Here is a 20,109-nt window from a genome sequence, read left to right on the forward strand (position 1 = left end):
AAAAGTCAAATAGAATCCAAGGTTAAGGATTAACTAATTGACCTTAATCTATTAAGGTAGAAACAAGGGAACTCAAAAAAAATGAGTTGGACTTGGAGAACATTTGAAGAACAAATCCCTTAAGGTAGCAGAATAGGCCAAGTATAGGGCAGAACTTAAGAGATACTTTCTTTTATTGCCCAGACTGAAACATGAACAGCAAGAAAGTTATGCATGATTGTGTACAATACTGGTTAGACCATTTACGAGGAGAATTTAATTGTTTTAAACTCTTCTCAACCCATTTGTGCAATGTCACCAGGAATGGAAACATTTTAAGGTTAAAGACTGAAGAAGCTGGGGTTGTTTTCTTTCGAGCAGAGGAGGCCAAGGGGAGATTTAATCAAAGGAAATTATCAAAGGGACAGTCTAGATAGCGAGGACAGGAGGACTTATTTCTGTTTAGAGGTAAACAGCCAGTAGGCCTAAATTTAAAGTAATTGGTAGGATTGCTAACTGTTTTGTATGTGTCTGTGTGTCCACGTATGTATGCATGTATCATGTACTTAAAGACAACACAAGTCTGGATAGCTCTTTTTCAACTGGATAGGAGACAATTGGTCAAATAGCCTTTTTCTATGCCTCGAACCTTTCCAGGTTTCTATCAGATTACAAGTCTCAACAGCAGAATACCACTAAGGTTGAAGAAGTGGTTGGGGTGGAAGCAACGTAACAACAGCAAGGCCTTCACGCCACTTGACTGACAATTTGGTAGGAAGGCAAGACAGAGAGGCAAACAGTTCAGGTCTCTGGAGAACACAAATTGGAGTAGGAGGCACAGTAAGGACCCTCATCCAACAGCAGGAATGTATGGAGAAAGAAAAGACCAGAGTGTTATATTACACTGCAGTTGTATTAAATTGCAGCTCTATCAGACTTTTATAGCACAAGCAATTCTCACCAAACTTAACACATTCGTTCCACAAAGCCTCTAAAAATCCCACTAACTTGCATATATCATAGCATAGAACAAACAAGTTAAAAACAAGTAACATTCAAACTAAAGGCATGCTTCTAATCTTCAAGCGCCTCAGGCCACTAAAATGTTTGTAGAGACAAACACACTAAATCAACTTCCCTTTTCCTCAGGCTATTCTTTTTTGAAAAACTGGTATTAGCTTCATTTAGTAATTGCTTTTCCCACAAAGTGTTACAAAACAAAACTACAAGAACCAAGATAGCCAAGTGTGTATTACCTGTCACTTGACACCCTTCAGATGAACTTGTTCATAAACAAATCAGATTTATTGTAAAAAAGACCCATGCACAAGTTTTTTTTCTTTAAAAATCTAATACCCATTTGCTGTTAAATTGTGCTGCATGTGACACACTACAATCTCAGAAGCCTGGTGAGGACTTAGCCTGACTCTGACAGGCTCTATCCCCCTTGGAGAGGATTGTTCATGTGGTTTTTTTCCTTCCCCCTTTATTTCCTCCCAGTGAGTTTAATAATCTCGGTTCCACATGGTCTGTTTGATGCAATGTCAGGAGACTTGAACAGTTCCCTCTCTCTCTTCCCCTTATTTTTTCATTTCCTCCCAATTTCAAACAGACTGCTCGGCTCCAAAAGCCTTACAAACACTGGCATTCTGTACCCAGCTGCCTTTTTTAATACGATCAATGTCAGTAAGGATTAGCTAAAGCCAGACTTGAGTCAAAGTTTAAAAAAAACGTAATTGTAACCAAGAATATTTAATGGGACTGGAAACAGTTGGTTTGACACTGCCCTTTCACCTCTCAGATTGAGGTTCAAAAACAGCCCAGATGGGGGTATGAAAGTCTCCACTCACTGACATCTCGAGGAAGAGAGTGTGGGAAGCTGAATATGGTTCGCAACAGATAGTGGCACACAGCAGGACAACTTGGCACTAAGAAACAATAGAGACAGTGGTGGAAAGCAACACAAGGGAGCTTTGTGCATGGTACAAAAATTGCAGTTATACATAAAAGAACTGTCACCTCTAGTTGCATATATTCCAGGGTATTTTGCCATTTGACCCCCTTTTTGCCTCAAAACTTCTGCCATCAGTAACGCCACCTTTTCACCCCAACTCAAACATAAACAAACCTATTCACCAATTGGCTTTTTGAAATATTCTTTTAACTTTCCTAAAGATTTTCTCCTGAACTGCTCGTGACAAGACTAACTTCTGAAGACACTACGACAAGCAACTTGAATGAAAATCTACGGTATTCTTACGTTCCTTTGGCTGTCCTGTTACCAATGGGTCACAAAAATTAGACTTGAACTTTCTTGGACTAGATGTCGAGCAAAATGAAAATTTTTGTCAACATGCTGATCTCCTGTCCCCTCATACCAGTCAATTGCAGGGCTTCAAGTGGGTCCTGACAGCAAGCCCTAGATTCGCATTTCCCAAACATGGTTGACATAATGTAGTAAAATTGGAGAGTAGTAAAAGGGAATGAACTAGGACATGTCTGCGGACTGCGGATATGAATTGGAATGTTAGCACAACATGTGTAAATACATTAACTCCAAAGTGACAAAAGCCAATTTTACTTGTGAACTGAATAATACCTAAAATACAGTAAAAAGATTCATGTAGGAATTAGGACAAGAATATAGAGATTGTGGCTAAAGATAAAAGCCTAAAACTACAGCACCTATGCATGGAATGTAGGAATATAGGAGTTGGCTGGTAGATAGTTTGTTGCTCCACCATTTATTCTGTTTCTATATACCACACACAGTTCTCCATTATATTGCACTGGTACATGATGAACCATGACATGATTCAGGTTCAAATAATAAAGATTTAGATTTAGATTAGATTACAGTGTGGAAACAGGCCCTTCGGCCCAACAAGTCCACACCGACCCGCCGAAGCGCAACCCACCCATACTCCTACATTTGCCCCTTATCTAATACTACGGGCAATTTAGCAAGGCCAATTCACCTGACCTGCACATCTTTGGATTGTGGGAGGAAACCGGAGCACCCGGAGGAAACCCACACAGACACGGGGAGAACGTGCAAACTCCACACAGTCAGTCGCCTGAGGCGGGAATTGAACCCGGGTCTCTGGCGCTGCGAGGCAGCAGTGCTAACCACTGTGCCACCGTGCCGCCCACTAAAGTGGATGAAAATTATTTTTCATGCAGTAGTCCTCTATCACAAGTATTTAGTTAAGCAGCCTTAAACAAGGCTCAAGTTTAGTAAATATAAAATTGCTATTGAGTACTAAATACGTGGAATAGGATTATACAATATGCAGTAAATTCGGTGTTGATTAACAGCTTTTAAAATAAATCCGAGGTAAAGACAGCTTAAGATATAATTTGACCCAGGGAATGTTTTAGTCTTTAGTATTAATCTTTGAAAGCTGCATAGGTGCAAACTAAAGTGCAATTAAACTAAGAATTTTAAATATACATTCCTACTACTTGCATGCGGTTCAAATTGTTTAAACTAATGGTTCTAATTAGTGTCCTAATTTTAGATTTATACATGAGGCAACAACTCTTTCCAAAAATCCAGCCCACAGCATTTAATTGAACAAAACAGGAAAAACATTGGAAATCTTTTTCCTTTACACTCCCACCATGGAAGAATTCATGCTAACAGCGCATGCTTGAAGATTAAATTAAGAGCAGATAACTTCCCAGATTTGTAGGCCTCCTGACATTTCATCTAGCAAAAATGAAAATTTGGGTGGGTTGTGAAATGGATACATTATTCTCCATGCACAATATTCCATTATGCAGTTCTGATGCACATATATTTAAATCAATCTGTCAGATAACGACAAGGGCATGTGGAACTTGACCCTGAACCGCCTGGCCCAGAGGTAAGGATGTTACCGCTGTGTCAGAAGATTCTTCCAATCCTGATGTAAAATGGACAAAACTGGAAGGTTAGATATTTTCTAATTAACCTGTGCAGGTGTTATTATGTATCTCTGGAGCAGGCATGAATTGAATCCATGCCTCCTACTCCAGAGGTGAGAACATTACCACTGTATCACAAGGGTCTGAGCGAAATTGGAAAGTCACCTCAAAAAGTTCAATATATGTAACCCACCTGAGCTCAAGCCATGTACTTGCAATTTCGACTGCCCAAGCCTATGCTGTCTGCTGAGCTCAACCAGGAGAGTGGCAGTACTACAACTGGTCTTACAACCTTGATTTCTCTACTGGAGAGCATGCACATACTTACAGAATTAATTTTAAAACCACTTGCTAGCTTTTGCAGTACAGGGCACACAAGAAGAATAGTTACTTGGTTAAAGGTATCAAAGAATGACAGGGTCCTCAGAAAAAGAAGTTAACATAAACATGGTTAAAAATCACCTAACACCAGGTTATAGTCCAACAGGTTTATGTGGAAGCACTAGCTTTTACAGCGCTGCTCCTTCATCAGGTGGTTGAGGAATATAAGATCTTATACTCCACAACCACCTCATGAAGGAGCTGCGCTCCGAAAGCGAGTGATTCCACATAAACCTGTTGGACTATAACCTGGTGTTGTGTGATTTTTAACTTGTACACCCCAGTCCAACACCAGCACCTCCAAATCATAATATAAACATGCTAATGTATTAGTTAACTATGTAGGATTTACTCAGCCATCAATTTGTTGTTTTGAGCCTTACTTTGCAATAGTAAAAAACTGACAGTCCAGCATTGGAACTATTTTTGTGCTCAGTTTCCACAAAATTCCACACTGGGAGTGCATGATTGCTAATTTTACCTTCATGAATCATGTATCTTTCAAACTACTCCAAACAGTCAGTTACTCAACTACATGGACAGACACTTGGGCAAATCAACTGCATCCCCTTAACAGGAATAGGGAAGCAAAGAATGCTGAAAAAGAGAGATGGGACAGCTAAGAAATCAAACACAAAAAATCCTTGCAATTCTGACATCTTGGACATTAATGCTGAAATAACAAAAGCAGAGGAAAGCCACTTCATGGGGACACAGTAAAGGGAGACATGTGATCACTAGATTGGCCCAACTGGGAGCAGCTGTTTTTAGTTTCTGTTGATCTCACTTCAGTTTCTAGTCTTCCTACAATTTAAGGTTACATGACATCCCACTTCCTGAAAGAGGGAGTTGAAACTCTTTATCCAAATGAGTGTTGCGAGACACTCATTCCAAAAAATACACGAACTAGGAGTGGTAGTCCACTCAGCTCCTCAAGCCTGCTGTCTCCACATTCCCACCAATTCACAACAATAATCATCTGGTCACTTATCAAGAACTGATATAGCCTGCCTTAAAAATATTCAATCACTGCTTCCACTGCCCTTTGAGCATTTCAAAAACCATGAGCCTTTGAGGAAAGAAGTGTTCTAGATTTTCCCTCAAGAGAGAAAGTCCTTTCCACGTTTTTCAGGACTAGCTCAAGACATTGATTACAAAATGTTAAGCTCTCTGGGTAAATTACTGTATCTCACCTTAAACATAGACTAAAATGAGCTGTCCCATTCCTTTTATCAGCAAATAAACCAAACACAAATGATCCTAGCAATTCAAACATCTGACATTAATGCTGATCTACAGAAACAGAGGAAAGCTGCACAACAGGGACACAGAACTATAAACAAAGAACACCTGATGTTCAGAAACTACTGCCACCAATGCAAGCACATGTTCTTATGACATTCTTTTATCTGCTATCTTAACTGAAGTGCCAACTCAGTTAAAACAAACAGATTACACACTACATTGAAATGCAAGACTAAAGGTTATTACAAGATGGCATCACCAACATAGTTGTTAGTGAGAGATTTCTGTTTGGTGAATACTGATTTCCTGTTGTTATCTCATATCCACTGGGTGTCAATTATGAAAGGTGGTCGTCTCCATGAGGCCACAAGAGCTTGTTCGTGTCTTGCTGAAAGAACCCTTACCACAATAAAAACAAATCAAGAAACCCCACCCCCTAGACAATGGGCTTAAGGGGTCCAACATACTTAGGCTTCAATATCAGAAGGCTGTGCCACTGATTAGTATGGGTTTTGCCAGACATTCCACACACCACCTATTAGAAGAATGGCATTTTCCTTTGAGTCCAGTTCAGTATAGATGTAAAATAGCGGTAAGGGTACTGCAGACATGCCCAGATGTACAGGTCACCCAGATAACAATTCAAATCCATCAGTTTGGACAATACATCTGAATAAAATGATTCAATTCAATTCAGTGCTCCTGAAACTGGAGTAAGACTGCACCAAATTTTCCATCATGTAGGAAAACATGAGGTTGGCCACTTTTTTTTGAGGGGGGGGGAGAAAAAGAGAAGAAAAAGAAAAATGTGGAGAGAGGTGGTTCATGTGATGGTATAGAGGTTTTTGGATATCCTCAGGCATTTGAATAGCTATCTTGTAAGTAAGCAAATAATCAGATGGGCAAATGTAATGCTTACCGTTAATAAAAGGGGTTGAAGTCTAAAAGTAGGGAAGTCTTGTTATAGTTAAAATCCCATCTGGAGAGCTGTGCACAGATCTGGAGTTAAGAGGAGATGTAATTGTATTGAAATCAACTCAGGAAAAGTTCAGTAGGCTGCTTCCTAGGATAAAGAGGTTGCCTTAAAAGACAAGTTGAGCAGTTTGCGCTGATATTCATTAGTGATTAGGAGACTGACAGATAACCATATGAAAAATAAGATTCTCGGGGTGCTCAACAAGATGGATACTGAGAGAACATTTTCCCTTCAAGAATTCCAGAACTGAAGGACACAGTTTCAGAATAAGGTGTCTCCCATTTTAGACAGAGTTGAGGAGGATTTTTTTTCTCTGTGGGCTGTTATCTTTGGAGTTCTGTTTCCCAGCAAACAGTAGAGGCTAGGTCACAGATCATATTCAAGACTGGGTTAGATAGAGTTTTCATCTTCAGCAGAGTCAAAAGTGGTGGAAGGCCATTAAACTCCTGAACAGATCACCCATGACTTTATTGGTTAGCAGGGAAGGGGGTTAAGTGGCCGACTTCTGCTCCTATTTCTTATACTTGTGAAGATGAGCTGGTCAGTTCGGTTGGCTGGATAGGAGACAGCTGACCTAAGGTCCTCTGGGACTACTGCATATAAACCATAACTTCTCCCACTTCCAATTCCCATTTCACATTCTCCTCTTCCTTCCCTTTTCCTTCTCCTTTGCACTGCCTCTAAGTCTTCTGTTAATGCAACGTCACTGCAACCATATAGAGATGGAGGAAGCAGCGATGAAAAAGGAAACCAGGGAATAGAGCCAAGGTGGGCCTGCTAAAATAAAATTAGGCTGTATATACAGAATTCCTTCAGGTTCACAACAATCGCTGTATTTCAAAGTGTAATTAATTTATTGTGAAAATTTCTTGACATGTTTTAGCAAAGTGATGAAATGCTATGCACTAGAGTACAACCCGCCTATCTCGTTCAGATAATCGAGGGAGTATTCTGTTCGGATAACTGATCTGATCGTAAACAAACGGTAAGTTGAGTGCCTGTTATCAAACATGCCTCGGCTATCCAGCATCGTACACCATAATGCTTTTTAGCTGATAACTGAATGGTGAGCTGCCTAATGCCGTTTTAACGGGACCTTGAGATCTTGTTCGGATGATCCGAAATTTGGAGAAATGATGTTCGAATAATCGAGGTTGTACTGTATATGCATGTTCCCCAACAAATCTGTGAAGCACCAGAGTGAAAGTAGTATACTTTCCAGGGATTGAGATTGGTAGTAGCTGTGAGATCCTCTGGATCTGAGCCACTGATGTGGAAGGGTTAAACACTGATAGTGGATCAGACACCAGACACAAACCAATAAAAAACTACTGAATAAGATGAAGTTTCGCACAAAGCCAGCTGACAAAGCAGCACTTCCTGTTATAAACCTTTGCAATTCAAAATAAACAGTTTCTCACCTCCAGGCTCAGCTGTCTACCCAAAGACTTTGATTAAGTGACAGGCTGCTTAAACCATAACCCTCTGAAGCCATAGTGTCCTCTCACCTTCCTCATTCTGTTTTGTGATATTTGATGTTACCCAAAAGAGCAGAAACATTAATAGTTAAATGTTAAATACTTAAAAATTTGTTTACAGAATATGGGCATCGCTTGCTAGGCTCACAATCATTGCCATCTCTAGCTACCCTAGATAAAAAGATGGTGAACTGCCTTCTTGAATTGCTCCTGTCCTTGGTGCATAGGGACAACCACAATGTGATTAGAAGGGCGTTCTAGGATTTTGATCCAACTACTTTAAAGAGATGGCAATATAGTTCAAAATCAGGATGACATTTAGCTTTAAGGGGAAGTTGAAACTGTTGGCATGCTCTGCTGGGTTTGAGATATACTAGCAAAGGAGCCTTGATGAGTTTTTGCTGCGAATTTTGTAGATATCACACAGTGCTAACGTTATATGTCGGCAGTAAGATAAGTGTAAGTTTAAGGTGGTGGATGGTGTACAAATTAAATTGGCTGCTTTGCTTTGAGTGGTGTAAAGCTTTAATGTTGTTGGAGCTGCTCTCATTTAGGCTGGTGAAGTGCATTCCATCACTTTCTTGTCTTATATCTTGCAGATTGTGGACAGGGCATTGTGAAGAAAGGAAGTTATTCACCACAGAATCCCTAGCCTCTGCTTGGCATTTCCTAATATCAATTGTTCAATTCTTAAGTTTGTGACTCAAGACAACTTGCGTTTCAACAACATAGTATTACCCAATAAATACTCCAATGGCTTCCAGAACTCAGACCCCAAGTCTGGTTTCTTAAAACCTCCATTAGAATCTGATGTTGAGGATGATCTAGCCAAATCAGAATTCATCCTTTAGAGAATGGACGAAGAGAAACAGTTATACTATAATTTCATTATAGTTAAACTTATAGATAGGTAGATTTCAATATAGATCTTGCTATTTTCAGCTCATCACCCGAAATTGCTCATCAGCAATGACAGGCTCACCCCCCTGTTATATAGCTCACATTTGGAATTTTGGAAGGATAAAAAAAACAATAGTCGAGAAAGCATCAAGTGATGCCAAGGCACAAATATTTACAACACTCATACCAAAGCCCCATTGATTTGCTCAATGCAAATCAAAGGAGTCTGTATCTCTTAACATATTGAGCATGGTGTTTTGATTTGCACAAGGTGCATGTTTGTTATTGTGACATTCAATGATCTACAGATCCATTGATGCCACATGCATATTGAGAAAATACAGATGCGCTATCATTTTGTTATTCTTGTTCATCAAGTTATAGTTCCTTTTGGTAATGTCAAATAAAAAATCCAGAACTTTAAAAAACCTAAAGTGGTATGTAATCAATTATTTCTTAAATGTATTACGTATTCTTGGAATTGTTCCGTTTCTTTTTGCAAGAGATGTTTTTTGTACAGTATTTCATTCACTTTCCAGGAGCTCCCTGAAAATCACTGACTAAACTATCTGTTCATAGGGCTCTATTATGGCTATTTGTGACGTTACTGGTCTGACTTTTAAGGTTTTTTTCCCTTAGAATTCTACTTTTCTTCCAAATGGTCTCCTCACTTCTACCAAAGCTGTTGACATTTTGCCAATGGTAGTTCCACATTGACTTAAACAGCAAACATCAATAAGCTTGTTCTAGCCTGATGACCACGCCTGCGCATTTCCAAGAACGGCTTTGTATGTGATCAGGAAAAAAACCTCAAGCGAAAATCCTCTTCATAACCAAAAACAAATCACTCAAGCCAATCACAATGTCCCTACTGTTTGACTCAACCAAGCAGAAGCCAACAAAATAATTTGGGAATATCTGATCGGGTTACCCTTGGTATAGAGTGAGAACAATTGGGGAAAAATAATATAGTCAGATGGCAGAACAACTCAAGTTTCTATTCTGTAAAATATGGGTTTACACAAGAGGGATAATTACAATCAAATTTTACTCATGCCATCTTAGAATCATAGAATCCCTGGACTGTGGAAGCAGACCATTTGGCCCATTGAGGCCCCACCACCTCCCTGAAGACCCATTCCCCCTATCCTATCCCTGTAATCCTGCATTTCCCATAGCTAATCCACCTAGCCTACACATCCCTGGACACTATGGATAATTTAGCACGCCAATCCATCTAACCGCCACATCTTTAGACATATTAGCTATGCATATTAGCTGCAAAACGTCTACAGAATTGGCCACCAGGTCTGTGAACTTTTTAAATTCTGCGTGATAGAACACCTCAGTAGTGAGCCATAGCCAGTTAGACAGATATCAGGGAACAGTAGTTGATGCACGTGCAATAAACATGACCAGTGGTCGAAGTCTCCCATTGAAAGTCCAAACGCGAAAGAATTACACTAATTATTGCCACCTGAACTGTGAAAAACATGCAGCCTTCTTTCAAAACTCACAGGCCTGGTGATGCTGCTATCTTGATGACAGACAAGTAAAATACTTCCAGAAGAGGTTGTGCAGACTAACGACACAGCTTTGTGACATGCATTCTTTACCTAGCTTTTATGGCCACTGGTAATATTGTTACCAATCTAGATTGACCTATATTACTTCTTTAAGGAGTATCTTAAGAATGCCAGCAGGGATCAGAAAAAGTTATTCCTGGAAATGCCAGTGCAATTCTGAAGGGTTCAAAATCCTAGCCACAGAAAAGCCATGAATTAGAAGCTTTAGCTTATTACATAAATACATGATCATAATTACTGGAGGTTATCCCATAAGTTTCTATTGGCTACTGGTGTTCCACAGGATTCTGTGAAAGGCAATCAAATTAGTACCAATTAGTGTCAAAACTGAAGGTACTTGCGTTGACTCGCATGACTGAGCCTAACCAGCCAGCGTCAATGTTATTCCAGTTTAACTGGGGGTGGGGGGTAAGAACACACTTTGAATAGGTGAACCCTACAGTAAGGGAACACCTCTTGATCCGATCATTCTGTTAAGCAAACCAAGCTCCCAATGCAAAGACCTTAATCAAAGAATAATTGAAGAACAAATGCTTTCAAAATATTAGTTGCTTCAATCAATGGTTTTGGACTGTGAACATGGCAGAGGAAAACAAAGATCTCTTAAAAACATAACACTTGAATAATTATAGAATCCCTACAGTGTGAAAACAGGCCCTTTGGCCCAACAAGTCCACACCAACCCTCCAAAGAGTAACCCACCCAGACCCATTCTCTTACATTTACCCCTGACTAATGGAACTAACCCACACATCACTGAACACTCTATAGACAATTTAGCATGGCAATTCACCAACTTGCACATCGTTGGACTGAGGGAGGAAGTCAAAGCACCCAGTAGAAACTCATGCAGACCCAGGGAGAATGGAGTTTGCACAGTTACCAGAGACTGGATTTGAACCCACGTCCCTGGCGCTGTGAGGCAGCAGTGCTAACCACGGATCTATCAGGCTGCCCCAATTGCCACCGCACTCCAATTAAAATGTGAAGCAAATCAATCTTCAAAATAATCACTCATTTTAACAAATGAACTTAACACAGCTATAACTAACCCAAGTTTTTAAACAATTCCTGTCATACAGTCACGGATTTCAAATAATAATCCATTACAATTCCTACTTATATAGTGCTGTACTAGAATCAGTCAGCAACAATTACACAGATTAGAACAGTGTGATTATTCCATGAGATCAGAAAGTTGATCTTGGTTTCAAATCCAGCTCAACACAACAGCAATGAAGATCTCTTCTGCTTATTGTTTCAACCACACAAAATCACATTGGACAAACTATATTTGGATACAATTCTCCACCTACTAACTGAAATGGATGAAGAAAAGTCTTGCAGGCTGTCAGATCAGATCATCGGATTTTCCTCTTATTGCGGCTAGGTAATTTAATATGCCCAGAAACAAGATACACCTCATCTCCTCTAAGGACATCATAAGTACAACGGAAAGCTTGTTGATTGCTCCCCCAACCCCTCATTTAGGAAACTGCCATCCTTTTCACAGCTACAATCAGTTCTGAAGCATGGTCACTCCAAAACAGCAATTCTGCTTTCTCTCCACAGATGCTGCCAGACCTGCTGGGTTTTTCTAGCAATTTGATTTTGTGTCGATTACAGACAGAGAACCCCTCACTTTTTCCTCCCTGTCAAAGTTATCAATCCACTGTGACATCTTCTACAGTCCTTCCTTCACAGGTTTCCATGCACTCTGATGACATAATAGGTGCATGTTCTAATTGCAGAAACCTGCAAACAGGACTTCAGAAACGGAATGTGTGCGATTCCAAAGCAGGTGGAAAGGATTATCTTAGTTTCCAGAAACAGTAGGTAACCCCAGACCACAACTGTTGTTTGATAGTTTACTCACTACTTTATTTTTCCTCTGTCCTGTAACTCTCGATGGATCTGTAATACATGCTACCTCTTAATTGATTATTTTCTATGTATTCTAAATTCCCATATTTAAGATTTAAGTTTAATGCAAACATGGTATCCATGGCAAACAGACAGCACAAATAATCCCAGTGACAACAGCCCTTCAACAGAATAGTATCATGTTACTGGCTTCTGGAGATTATTTACAACAGAGCATTACCAGGTCTTCAAAAGGAGTGAAATACAGAAGTTAGGACTATTACTACAGAGAAGGCTGAACTAATGTGAAAAATGTACCTAATGTCTTGTCATGGACCTTCTGTAGAGAACCTCAATGTTGCACTATCATTCTAATTACATTTTATTCTGCAGCTCTCATTACAGATATTATTTCCTGGGTGCAACAGTGGGTTAACACACTAGACTCATTCATTAACATGAATTAAACTCAGACTGGAAGTGCCAAAAGTTTCATCTTGTTTACTAGGTCTGGATACCTAGTCTGAACAACTATACACAGTATTGATAAGGAAGAATGGGTGAGGGGTGGGTTGGGGTGAACACTTTAAAATAAAAAGAATATTTCTAAAAGCAGAAGCATGAGCAATGGGACCTGTATGCAGATGCAAACAAATCACTGAAGATGGTAAAATAGATTGAGAATGTGGTCAATAAAATCAGGAGGGACTAGAGTACAAAAGGGAATTATGGCAAACCTACATAAAGCACTGATTCAGCCTCACCCTGAGTGGTGGGTCCAATTGAAGATGTTCATACTTTAGGACAATGTGAAGGCTACAAAAAACGATTCTGGGATGGGGAATTAATGATATGAACAGACTGGAGTAACTGGCACTTCCTTCCTTGGAAGAGAATGTTGGACAAGATTTGGTAGAGGGGTTCAAAATCAGAAGGTAAAAACTGTTGCCAATAGTAGAAAGATCTCAATGAGGCACCAATTTAAGGGGGCTGGCATAAAAGGCAATGACAATATGAGGAAAATCATACTTTTGATGCAGAATTGTTCGGATCTAGAATTCATAGTATCAGAAGGTGGTAAAAACATTCAAAGTTCTTGTTTAAAAATAATTTTGTGAAGCCCAAAAGGATTATTAAGAAACTTTAAAGAAGTTGTTCCCTTCCATTGTAAAGTGACATATGGATATTTTCAATAAAGCAATTTCTCTTTAACTGTTCGTGGGATTTTAAAAAATTACCTTCGTCAACTAATTCCTTCATGAAAAGAAACATTACAAGGATTATAATTTTTGACTTCCTCTGGGAAAGCTGTGGATTCCTGAATGGTCCATGTGACTCCTTAAACTGGCACAGTAGACCAACTAATTTACTGTAAAAATCATACCTGTCTTCCAGGGAAGATTTGTAACTTTAATGCTAACAAACCCTATCTGTTTTCACATCCAAGCCCTTGCCAGCTCCCAATATACAATACACTCATAACTGACAGAAGTTAAAAGTTGGATTCGCCAAATCCAGCTACCAAGAGAAATGTTATTCATTCTCAGAATGTGGTTGCCTCCGGAAAGGCAGGCATTTATGGTCCACCAGTGTTGATTATTCTGTAAAAAAAAATTAATACAACTGACTGTGTACCTTCTGATAATAATCCAGGAGACGTTATAGAGATTTACAAAATTATGAGGGGCATGGATAGGGTAAATAGGCAGTCTTTCCCTGGAGTCAGGGAGTCCAGTACTAGAGGGCATAGGTTTAGGGTGAGAGCAGAAAGATATAAAAGAGACCTATGGGGCAACATTTTCACACAGAGGGTGGTACGGGTATGGAACGAGCTGCCTCAATGACTGCTGAGAACTGGTGCGAGCCTGGAGTCACAGAGGCCTGACTAGAACAGGTCAATACATTTATTTCTCTGGACAGTATTCATGAAACAATTTGACTTTTAATTATAATCTACTATCGTCATGGTATTTTTAGTGATCCTAGATTCTTATTTCCAAATGCTATTTTGAACTAAACTCAAATTCTTAAACTGTCAAACTCTTTTTCCCGGATTACTTTTGAGTAACAATGTATCACTGTTACCAGATGAATAACGATTTCCAGTACAAAACATACTGTGCAATCCATCAGTTGAGAAAAGCCTGGAAACATTACTTTGCTTTTGCTGGTGTGCAAAGAAGGCATACTAAGTACTACTGAACTTAGCCCAATACAGCAACAGTCCCTACTCCACAGTCAGCCATCAACCAGCTCACCAAGCTCATTTTCCCCTATTTGAAAGCAAGATTCTGCAGATGCTATAAATTTACAATTAAATAAAAATGTCAGAAATACTCAGATGAGGCTGCATCTTTAAACTTGAAAGTTTAATTCTCGTTGCACTGTCCGGCCCAGATACTGCCCAGTTTTTTTAAAGATCTCTTCCTATCTCGAGTCTCCAATCAACTGACTCAAAATTCCCTGCTCCACAGTCACAGATTCCTTTGTAGTGGCAATCTTCATCAAAATTTGATTGACGAAATTAAGTTGTTGAGATGTAACAGTTTAACATGATGCACAACCACCAAGGTGCAAATAAATATAAATCCTGGCCAAAAGGCCTAGCTAGTAAGAACATTCATAACAAAGAATAATTTCCTGTAAACAAATTGACCTGCCTCCCACTATTATTTTTTTTTTAAATGATTTTGTTTCAAAATTTCTACTAAACACAACTTTTTTTTACACTTTCTTTTACTAGCCAGGTGTGCTGCCCTATAGTTATGACAGCAGCAGCTGTAAATATTTGCTAAACACATCATCCTAATTACCACATTGTAAAAGATAAACCAAAGGAATAGACTGGCACATAGAAGTGGAGTTGCTAGAATAGGATGTCGATACCTAAAAACCAGCAGGCATCCAACATCTCTTGTCTGTTCAGCTGCAGGAGGTCATCAAATCCAACTTGTGTAAACCGCATATTAACCTGGAATTTAAGTTCACAAGAAACCCACTCTCCCGTTACCATTAGACAACTCTCTCATAACAGGGATCAATTAGGGAACCCTTGCTGTATCCGCTCTAAGGTAAAGATATTCTTACTTAAACTGTAGACAGTATTCCAGATGTGGTCTCACCAAAGCCACGTACAGTGTAGCAAGAATTCCTGTACTCCTATTTCCTTACAATAAAAGCCAAACAGTGAGGATATCGTGACTGAATAGGGCCTAACAACAGAAGAATCACAGGACACTCTTAAGCAGAACAGTTCTTCTCATGGACCAATCCCATCTCTTTACCAGGTTATTTTCTCAGGAAGCTAATGTGACACTGTCAATCCTTTTAACTGATTTTGCCTCCTTTGTGTTGCTAATGCACTGATACTAATACACTTAGAGGAAATAACACACCTAAAGCTATTACAATTTAAAAGTTTGCGATCTCAAATTACTCCAACTACTACTTCAGCCTACTATCATACAGCCCAAAAAGCTCCTTCCAGTCACAGCCCACATTTGGAAGAACAATCACACAACTAAGGTTTTTTCAGTTTACTACAAACTGCCCACTACAAACAGCAAAGAGACGTGGTGCTTGATATGGTTTGCTAGTTGTTGAAACAAATGGAACGAGACCAATACTATTACTCATATTATAACTTATATTAAACTGTACTACCAACCAATTATTCCAATAAATACAAAACAGTGAAACACTCGACTCAAGTCAAGAATTGAACTCGTCAAAGTTATTTTTATCTGTTCCATCAATGTAAAGCTCTGTGGGCATCTCAAATAACCATTTTGTTTTTCAACACTTGAAAAGTCGTCTCATTGACAAATGGAAAATGAAAAAAACGATTTCAAAGAATGCAAAGGAGAATTGTACAGTAAACATTATTCCTGTCTGTGGAGAAAAAAAAAGAATCAGGCTTGGAAGATTTTGATAAACTTTAAAAAAAAATGTCTTTAGCAAAAATAACAAAGTCTTCTGATTTTCCCCACCCATGTATTCGTAACTAGAAATAGCAGCAATTTTATTTAAAAAAGGAACAAAGCTATGTGGAGTAATAGAAAATATGAAAACATAAAACAATTTTCCCCAAACACTCACATCTGTGAAAAAAGATCAACTTCAGGGCAGTAATTATAGAGGTCCACATCTGACCCAAATATCAAGGACAGTTTTTCAGGGGGAGTAAAGCTAAAAATGTGTTGCTGGAAAAGCTTATGCCCGAAACGTCGATTCTCCTGTTCCCTGGATGCTGCCTGACCTGCTGCGCTTTTCCAGCAACACATTTTCAGCTCTGATCTCCAGCATCTGCAGTCCTCACTTTCTCCAGGGGGAGTAAACTAAATGAAAACTAAGTTTAAGCACCACAATCAAGGTTAGTACAAAATGTTTATAGATTCATCAATGGGTTTGCGCTCAGCACTATCAAGTTGGAGCATTTTGCAGCTAGTGCTACACACAGCAGCAGCATTCTCACAACCCCAAAGGTGAATGCATAGGGATTTTGCAGATGTTATCTGGCATTTTAAAAATTCAGACCAAAGAAATGCAGATTCACAAAAAAAAGTAACAGTGCACTTAAATCCCAAAAGTAAACAAACTAATTCAAAAATTAGAAAAATTTCATTTGCAGATTTCAAGCAAGCATCTGCTTAGATATCTGACTTATTCCGTTGTCCACCTTACCAGAGCAGATAAAATTCTGTGCTGAATATATGAGCCACTAGTGAATTTTCATTTCACCAAATTCTAATGCACAATTAAAACATGATCAAGACTTCTCTACAAACACAAGTGTAAAACATGTCCAATCCTTTATCTGCTGGGAACTCCAGTGCACCATATAACCTTAAAGACTGTGCAGCCAACATGAGTGCAGTAGATCAACCTAAGCTATAACCACTCACAATTTGTACAAAATAGCACGCCTAAAACATACCCAAGATTAATAGGCTGGCAGAGTAAAAGATAATCTTACAACAGAGCTAGCAAAGCTTGCACCTTTGCAAAGTATGTCTGCAGGTGCATAAACGTGCCATATTCTTCATTTATTCATACATGTTCCAAGATCAGGAACATTATAGTAGGTTCTAAAAAAATTAAAAATGCTTGCAAACCTTTAGGTCCCCAAAAATCAGAATACAATACACATATTTCTCGTTGGGTTTTGGGAGTTAGTTGAATTTTAGGGTCACAGACAGAAGAGCAAGAGTCCGGATACTCATATTTTAGGGGAGTTTAACAGTTTAAATAAAATTGCATCTTCAAAACCATTTGCAAATTTAAAAATTCAAGAGTCAAGATCAGGGTGTCCATTGCATCCAATTGGTTTAACTGTGATATTCAATTATCAGATATTCCACACAATTCTTTACAGTTACAACTCTGGAACCTTTCACACAGAAAAAATCATTTCTTGAAATTATTGAAGACATTGATTAAACAGTTTTAGCAAAGTTACGATTCTCCTCTCCTCCCCAGTAAAACGATGCTCCAAGAACACAGCTAAAGAAAAATTCTTTAGTTCTCCCTCAACACAAACACAGCTAAAGTAAAACTAACTACAGTATCTGGTCAACTCAGGCTGCAGCAAAAGGAACATTGCTCCAAGAAGCTTTTTAATAGAGAGGCTGAAGATGGAGTGCTTTTATCAGGCTGTAACCTAATCCCACGATAGCTCTTTACAACCATCCCTCAAATGCTTGGAGCCTGGGTTGCGCCTACATTCCCAAAGGCTGCCGACAAGGTTTGGCATGCCATCTAGCTAATTTCTGTCAACAGTACCCTTACATTCTGACTGGGTCCCTGAACTGTTCTCTCAGCTCGCTGCCTTTGTCCATCTCTTTTCATTTTCTTACCCCCCCCACCCCCAAAACAACCCCCACTCCACAACCCTACATGTCACTTTCTGTCATAGTCTTGTTTTCCTCTAGCCCTGTCAGTTCCATGCCAGTCTCAGCATTGTTTTTCCAGCCTGCCAGCCTCTCTGTCTTGCACTGCCCACCCTAAGTTTCACACTCTCCCCTTGAGTTCGACATCTCTAACCCTCCTGTGACTTCCCCTCCTTCCCCCAACAGCCCATTTGACTGAATCCAGTTCTCCCCTCTCCCTGCTTCAAATTTCCTATTAGTTTTTAAATGCATTTCTGCTTCCCCGTCTCTTTTTCGTGTTTCAGCCCCTTGTTTTTTTTCCCCTATCAGCCCCTTTGTCTCCGTGTTTTTCTGGTTCTTTCTCTCCCTCTCCTGCTGAATTGCATGGCTCTCCTCCCCTCCCCTTGTTTTTCTCTCTCTCACACACACACACACACTGAGGCAGCCTGCTCTGTGGTCTGAGCTCTGCAGTCTTGTACTCTTGCCAGTCATCCCTCCTCTCCCTCTGGATTTGGGAGCTGGCTTTTGTTGTTAGCTCGGCAAAGACGCCCGAGCAGATGAATCCAAAACAAAACCTCGGGCTCCAAACTGAATCAGGAGAGAAGTCCCGGGGGGGCAGAAAAGCGGGCACTTATTTAAAAAGAGCCCGGACAACGGTAAGGAGAGAAGGGGAAAGTAAACGATATATTATTACGAGCTCCTCCCCGAGCTGTGGCCTAAAAGCTGGATGTGAAGCCAGGCGAGAGGAGGCCTCTCCTGGCCCCGCCGTTTAGACCCAGCTCCGAGGCCAGAACCCCAGCCCCCGAACCGTCTCTTTACCTCTCACCACAGCTGCTGCCCACACAGACCGCCGCGTAACTCCACATCCCGGAGACACCGACTGCGATACACCCGCTCCATGGAAATCACCAGAAAGGATCGGTCCCTCTTGCGCCGCTTCAACAAGGCGAGTAATGAGCGGCTCGGCCCTGTCCGACCTCCCTCACTCTCTCGCCCGGACTGAGGGAGCTCGCGGCTCGCACTCACCAACCACACTCTGGCTGCGCGCGCCGCCCACAGCCCCCGCCTGGCTAACCGCACGGGGAGCCCCGCCCACTCCAAGCCGAGCCCCGCCCACAGCCCCCGCCAGGCTAACCGCATAGGGAGCCCCGCCCACAGCCACGCCAGGCTAAACGAATAGGGAGCCCCGCCCACAGACCCGCAAGGCTAACCGCACTGGGAGCCCCGCCCACACCCAGCCGAGCCCCGCCCACAGCCCCGCCAGGCTAACCGCATAGGGAGCCCCGCCCACAGCCCCGCCAGGCTAACCGCATGGGGAGCCCCGCCCACAGCCCCGCCAGGTTAACCGCATAGGGAGCCCCGCCCACAGTCCGGAAGGCTAACCGCATAGGGAGCCCCGCCCACAGCCCCGACAGGCTAAACGCATGGGGAGCCCCGCCCGGCTAATTGCGCAGAAGCCCCGCACTTGCAGCCCCGCCAGGCCCCCCAGCGTGGGAGCCCCGCCCACCGCCTGGGAGCGACGCCCACCGCCCGAGAGCCCCGCCCACAGCCCTGCCAGGCTAACTACGTGAGAGTTCAGCTCACCACTCGGGAAGCCCCGCCCACAGTCCCGGCTGCCTTACCGCAACTGCCCTGGGAGTCCCGCCCACAGCTCCGTCGGGCTGACGGCGTGAGGAGCCCCGCCCATAGCCTGACAAGGTCAGCTGCATGATGGGCCCCGCCTACATTTTGGAATCTACCGCACGCCCTCGTCAAGCCAACCACCGGTGATCCCCGCCCATTGCGCACGTGGTCCCGCCCACGTCCCCAGAGAGCCCCGCCTACTTCATCTGACCCCGCCCAAGTACCAACCCACCGCGAATGGTAGGTAGGTGAGGGGCGGAGAAGGTATTATTAAACAATGATTCAAACAAAAGGGGGAGCTT

General features: G+C 41.2%; 1 protein-coding gene across 4 annotated transcripts in view; it reads right to left on the minus strand.

Moving 5' to 3' along the window:
• cdon (cell adhesion associated, oncogene regulated) overlaps positions 1-19,229 on the minus strand; it is a 104,463-nt gene extending 85,234 nt beyond the window's left edge. For 2 of the 4 annotated variants that reach the window (XM_043676883.1, XM_043676882.1), the window contains exon 1: positions 19,004-19,228. The gene's annotated coding sequence lies outside the window, so the exon portion shown is untranslated. Of the gene's footprint in view, positions 1-19,003 lie in introns of all 4 variants that reach the window. The other 2 variants (XM_043676880.1, XM_043676884.1) reach the window with 2 other exon arrangements.
• Between the last annotated feature and the right edge of the window lie 880 nt (positions 19,230-20,109).

Source organism: Chiloscyllium plagiosum, chromosome 35 (genome assembly GCF_004010195.1).
Source record: "Chiloscyllium plagiosum isolate BGI_BamShark_2017 chromosome 35, ASM401019v2, whole genome shotgun sequence".
NCBI classification, from domain to species: Eukaryota; Metazoa; Chordata; class Chondrichthyes; order Orectolobiformes; family Hemiscylliidae; genus Chiloscyllium; species Chiloscyllium plagiosum.